Here is a 6,114-nt window from a genome sequence, read left to right on the forward strand (position 1 = left end):
CCTAAATCTCCTCTCTTCCAGTTTAAAGACATTTCCCCTCATGCTGTCACTCCACACCCTCGTCAAAAGAGCCTCCCTCTTCATACTGGAAAGTGCTCTAAGGTCTCCTCAGAGCCCTCTGTTCTCCAGGCTGCACAAACCCGAGGGTTTTCCAGCCCTGGGATCATCTTCATGGCCTCCTCTGGACTCCTCCTCCTCCCAAGAGCTCCGTTCATGGAATGAAAAACTGGCACACACACACGAACTGAGATTGGGCCTGGAGGGCATACTTGTTGGAATACTACACAGTGTAGGAAACCCTGGAAATTAAGGCTGGTTTTTGGTTGTTTTTTTTTTTCCAGAGAAAATGGTATAGAAAGAGGACTTTGTATTGGATCAGTGGTGTTTTGGAAGCGAGGAAAGCCTCTGGGAAGCTGCTGGAAGCTCTCCCATTTTCAGGCTGAACACCTGGAAGCAGGGTATTCAAGAAAGTGAAAACTAAACTGCAAACATAAAGAAGAAAGAGATGTGCAGAGCAGGAGAGAGGAGGATGTGTGAGCAATGCCAGAGGAAAGACCCCAAGATCAGTGAGGAAGGAGGGGGAAAGGTGCCCATGCAGAGGTTTCCCTGCAGCCCATGGTGAGATGGCAGCTGTGTCCCTGCAGCCCATGGGAGGGCAGAAGTGGATTTATAGCCCCTGAAGGATGATGGAGAGGGTCAGGTGTGGGTCTGCAGCCATGGAGGAGCCCGTGTCAGAGGAGGTGACTCTTCCTGAAGCAGCCGTGACTCTGGGCAGCCCGGGCTGGAGCAGTTCCTGAGGGACTGCACCCCATGGGAGGGACTCATGTCCCAGGGGTTCCTGAAGGACTCTCCTGTGTTGGAGCAGGGGAAGAACGTGAGGAGTCCTCCCCTGAGGAGGAAGGAGCAGCAGAAACACCGTGTGGGGAACTGACCCTGAACCCCCCTTGCCCGTCCCCTGTGCCCTGAAGGGAAGTGGCACTGAAGCCATTTGGACTCAGAAGGAGTTATTAAGTTCTGTCCATGTTTTCTCTTTCTCCTTGTAGATTAAATTACGCTTTTTCACTCCCCAAGCTGAGTCTATCTGTTTTTTGCCCATTACCATAACTGTGGAATGCAAACCTCCCCATCCGTGTCTCGATGAAGGAACCTTTGGGTGGATTTTCTCCTCCCTGTCCCACAGTGGGGATGGAGGGTGGGTGAGTGGGGGCCTGGTTGGTACCAGCTGGGTCTAAACCTTGACAGACTTGTTGCCCAGCACGAAAGCTCTGCATGACATGGAGAGATGGAAGCCATAGATCTGTAGTGCCAGCAAAAGGCAAAATGTCAGCTTTTTGTACACAGAATGCCCCTGGCAATTTTCTGGAGAGTAGTAGCATGGCCTCTTGTGTACATGGAATGTGTGGAGGTTTTAGCTCACTGTAGTCCTTCTTAGGTCATATTACAGTAGTGCATGGCTATAAAATTCAGCTTTCTGATTTATCAAGCTTCTTAAAAATACTGTGAAGCATGCTGTTGTTGAAAAAGCTACTCACTGTTCAGTTTTAATCCATGTAGTTTTGAAACCCTGCAATTTATCAACATCAAATAATAGTTAGAAAACAATAGGTGGAAATCCTCTATGTTACAGCAAATGAGATCAATCTTGGTGAGTTTTCAAAGAAATTTATGCTTAAAAATTGTCCTCTAGCAGTTCTTCTAGTCGGTAATGTTATCTCATATTAGAGTTGATTTCATTACTGCTAATCATACCCCATGAGGTAGAATCATAGAGCAAAGCATCATTTTGATTGGAAAAGACCTTTAAGATCACCCTTTTGATTGGAAAAGACCTTTAAGCCCAACAAGCTGGTGCACAGTTTCCATGAATATCTCTGTGAAGGTGGCTTAACAACTCATGGTATCCTGTCACATCACTTTACCTGTTGTACCATTCTCTCCATTATTTTGCATTTTTTCCCTGTTACTACTTTCATTTTTGATAATTATTCAGCGTCTTTTCCACAGACAGACCAATGACATCAACCTTTAGATGCAGACACCTGAGTTTTATTCAGTCTCTTTTTTTCTAGGCAGCACTTGTCAGAACTTTCTTTAGGCTACTCTTACCTTGCGAACCTTTTGCCAGTCCTATTTTTTACAGGGCTTTTTCAGTATTGTTTAAAAGATAAAATTTTAAAAATTAACTACAAAATTACTAGGGTTCTTGCCATACTTTTTGCTCCTGCTGCAGTTGACCCCAGTAAACAGCCAGGCACCCACACAGCCACTTGCTATCCTCTCTTGTGGGGAGAAAAACAGAAGGAAGGTCAGAAGACACATGGGTTGAGACAACAGCAGAATAATAGTGAAGGTACAAGATCCATGTGTGTGCAAAGAAAAAAATTAATTTATTCAGTTTATTAATCTATTACTTACACTCCTGGAAGGGTATACTGAGAGTTTTATGGAAGACACAGTATTGGAGGAGTTGGTCATACTGTGCAAGCCACATCTGCTCCAATGGGTGTTGTACAAAAAGCTTGGTTAGCCCACACTGGGCTGGCCCACTGTGCACTGGTGGGTGTTACAACAGAGATAACAGCTCAGCCTGGCAGGAGAAAAGATGTGAGTGTCACACAAAATAAAAGGAGTCAGAGTGTGGGAGGCAGGATGAACCTCTCCGCTGATGGAACTCACACTGTGTGCTGCAGGAGAATCCATCTGGGTGCTACATAAATGGGGGGTTCCAAGTGGATGAGGTGACATTAAGGTTTAATTACTATTTATATATTATTCTGTCCTATTGAAATAAGTGTTTTGTTAAGCTCCCCATGGTTATACCTATAGAGATGCAGAAAGAATCCTGCTCTTTCTCCTGAATCTCCTAATATCCAATCTGAACCTCCTCTGGCTCAACTTGAGGTCATTAATCTTGTTAATCTTTCTGACAATACACATTTGCCTGATGTAGATTTGTTGTCTGTGTGTGTGTGCATGCAGGAAATACCAGATAAAGTCCATTCCATGGTATCAGAGATGTTGAGTACTCTGTCACAGAAATACAATAATATGTCTGAATCAAACAGTTGGTGTCTGAGATGGCTTGGTACAGCACATTCCTCAAAGTCTTTTCAAAGAGGTCTGAATGCAAATAGTTCTTTGAGGGAAGAGTCTTTCAAGTTTATCCTACTTGTCATTGGATTAACAGCAGACTCAGACTTCATGGCATTGAACATTTCTCACTGAGCAGTGAGGGATAAGAGTTGACATAGATCTATTTATTGGCCTAAAGGATTTTTGACATTCAAGGCAAAGTTGCTCAGATAGAGCAAAATAAACATTTGCCTACATGTTTTATTATGGGTATTCTCAAATGATCTCTCTATTACACACATAGGAAGAGGTGAAGGAGAGTTAGTGAATTTAATAAAAATCAGGTATGGACCAGAGTTCCAGAGGAAAATATTTGGCATCAGAAGTCAGTTATTCAAGGAGTTTGTTCACCTGTGTAGGATTATGAGTCCAGCTGCTTCCCACAGTATTTTACACCCTAAAACCAGTTCAGCAATGGAGTTTCTGAGATATTTTTACATTATAGTCCTGGTATTGGTTACTCAAAAATGTCTTTAAAATACTTTTTTTCATGTCGGCTGCCTCAGTCCTGTGTTTCCTCTTTTTCTGCCTCTGGATTGTGTGGGATACCTCAGGATTTACTCAAAATATTCATATGTTGAAAGGAATGTTGATTCTTTGAGACACAAGTGGTAAATCTGCAGTATTTCAAAATAGTTGGGAGTGTTAAGGGAGACTTTCAATGCACAACAAGAAAACAATTTTCTGCTCACACTAAATGTGTGTGCAGCCAGTGTCACTCAGTAAGTTATGCTGAGACCTTGGGTCAAGCAGGAGCTTTATTTAAAGAATGAGAAGTAATATGATTTAATGTACTATCACATTCATGTAGTGCAATATATGTAATATTCATTAATATCATGTAACTATAATATATAGCATGTATCCATGATACATATTTGAAATAATATAACAGCAGATTTACACACATAAGGAGGAAGTTGTTAACTTTTTAATGTAAATATACTTTTACATAATGTATGTATTGATTGAATCCAAAATCAGTCATTGTGTTCTTGCTGTTCATGCTACTCAACTGCAGAGGGCTGCAGAGTCGACTTGGAGGTAGAAAGCTTTTTTATATAAATATTCCTCCTCTTGTCACTCATAATGCTTGAATGAAATTATAATTTTCTCACCCTTGCCTCTGTTTGTGTAACAAGTGCAATCTTCTCTAAAACTCTTCCTTTCAGAAGATGCTATACATGCTTGTGATAATAGCTTGTGTAAATGGGTGGAATGAGAAGCCTTCACCTAGAAATATTCCAGTTTTGCTAGAAAGAGTAAGTTTAAGTTTTGAAATGACTGTTCAAGTAAACACCTCTCCTATAGTTTCACATGTGTAACATCCCTAAAAGTAGCACTACCAAACCTTCCCACTTCCTTTCTGAGTGACTGAAAGGCTCATACACTTTATTTTGTATTTATATACTTGCTCTGGTACAAAGTTTGAAAAATAGGTCTGTTCTAGAAGCCAGAAGGTATTTTTATTTTTCCATACAGGGTATGGCACCTGATTGCACTCATTTTTGACTAGGAGGTGTAGAAGGGGTAAATATATCTATCCATCTATACATATCCCCTGCTTAGTTGCAGCTCAAGCAGGATATTTTAAAAATCACTGTTATTCTCCTCTTGCTCCCCTTTAGTATACACTTCCACCTTCAGTAATTTACATAAACATACATAGTCTATGAATAATGCATAAGAGTTTTTTTTTAAATGCAGGGCTTCCAGCTCCCACAGTGCAGCAGTTTATACAACAATTTCGTTGGCTCTGCTCTGTTTTCACTACTGGCAATTTCTGGGAACACAAAAGAGGTTGATAAGGCTGAGAGGAGTGGGCAATATTTATTTTGTGGGAAATATTTGTACCCTTTTCAAGGCAATTGTACTGCAAAGTTTTGCTTGCAATTTTTGTTCCTTGTTTGTTTTCCCCTGGGGAGAATGAATTAAAAGGTCTGTGACTGCTCTTTTTTAGAGTCAGTCAGATCTATTTTTTTAAAGTGTACTGCTGGATCTTTCCCCTATTTAAATAAAAGTGAGCAGAAGCTATAAATAAGTAAAGAAACAATGGATTTATTAAGGTTTCTCAATTAAAGTAATAAGGCAATGCTAAGGAACAATTGAAGAAGTTGAGATATCTTGACATATGTAAGTTAAAATATAGAGGCTTTAGTTTATAGTATTTTAGGATTTTTTCAGGACAATGAAATGGCATGTAAGATGTACATTAATCTTTTTCATCTGGGTCACCTGGTGGTGTGCCAATGTATAGGTTATTCTCACCCTGAACAGTCATATGTGTTTTTAATAGAGAAAAAAGACTGTTAATTAACCAAGATGCACAAAGGTTTTACTTTTATTTTAGCAATATCTGGGTCGTGTCATTGTTTTTATGCAGAAAGAAAATAAATTTTTTTTCTTCCTCTCCCCCCAAAGAATTTTCATTCATTAGAAATAAATCAGGGGGTCCTGGTGATGCTGATGACTATGATTTGACCAGTAATTTTCCAAATTCTTCAAGCAAGTTCATGAAAGTAAACAGTATTTTCCCAGAAGGTCGGTGTGCGAGCCTCACTGCGTAGCTGTGGTCAGCCTTCAGTTTCATCTAGATACACAAAGGATTGTTTTAGGAATTGTTTTTAATCTGTAAATGGCTTGAAAAACTTTTCCTGAAGTGTCCAAGGTCATTGTAGCAGGCAGTTTGATAAGGTGTTTTAATATATTTTGCTGTAGGCTGCTCTTTCGAAAACCAGTTCCAAAATTCTGCTAGTAAGGACTTGAAAATATTTAAAAGGAAACACTTCTGTTTGTTTTTCTGCAAAATCCTAGTGCAGGGGTTTGTTTTGATTCTGTTTTACCATCAGATCCCTTGAAACACATACACAGTTTGTCAATAATATTTGCTCAGCTGCTAAAATGTGAAGCACCTTTCTTGTTACTACTCATCAAGGGAGAGAAGCTTTTACATTCACAAACTTGGGTTCTCTGTGTAGTGAT

Source organism: Heliangelus exortis, chromosome Z, assembly GCF_036169615.1.
Source record: "Heliangelus exortis chromosome Z, bHelExo1.hap1, whole genome shotgun sequence".
In the NCBI taxonomy this organism is placed as follows: domain Eukaryota; kingdom Metazoa; phylum Chordata; class Aves; order Apodiformes; family Trochilidae; genus Heliangelus; species Heliangelus exortis.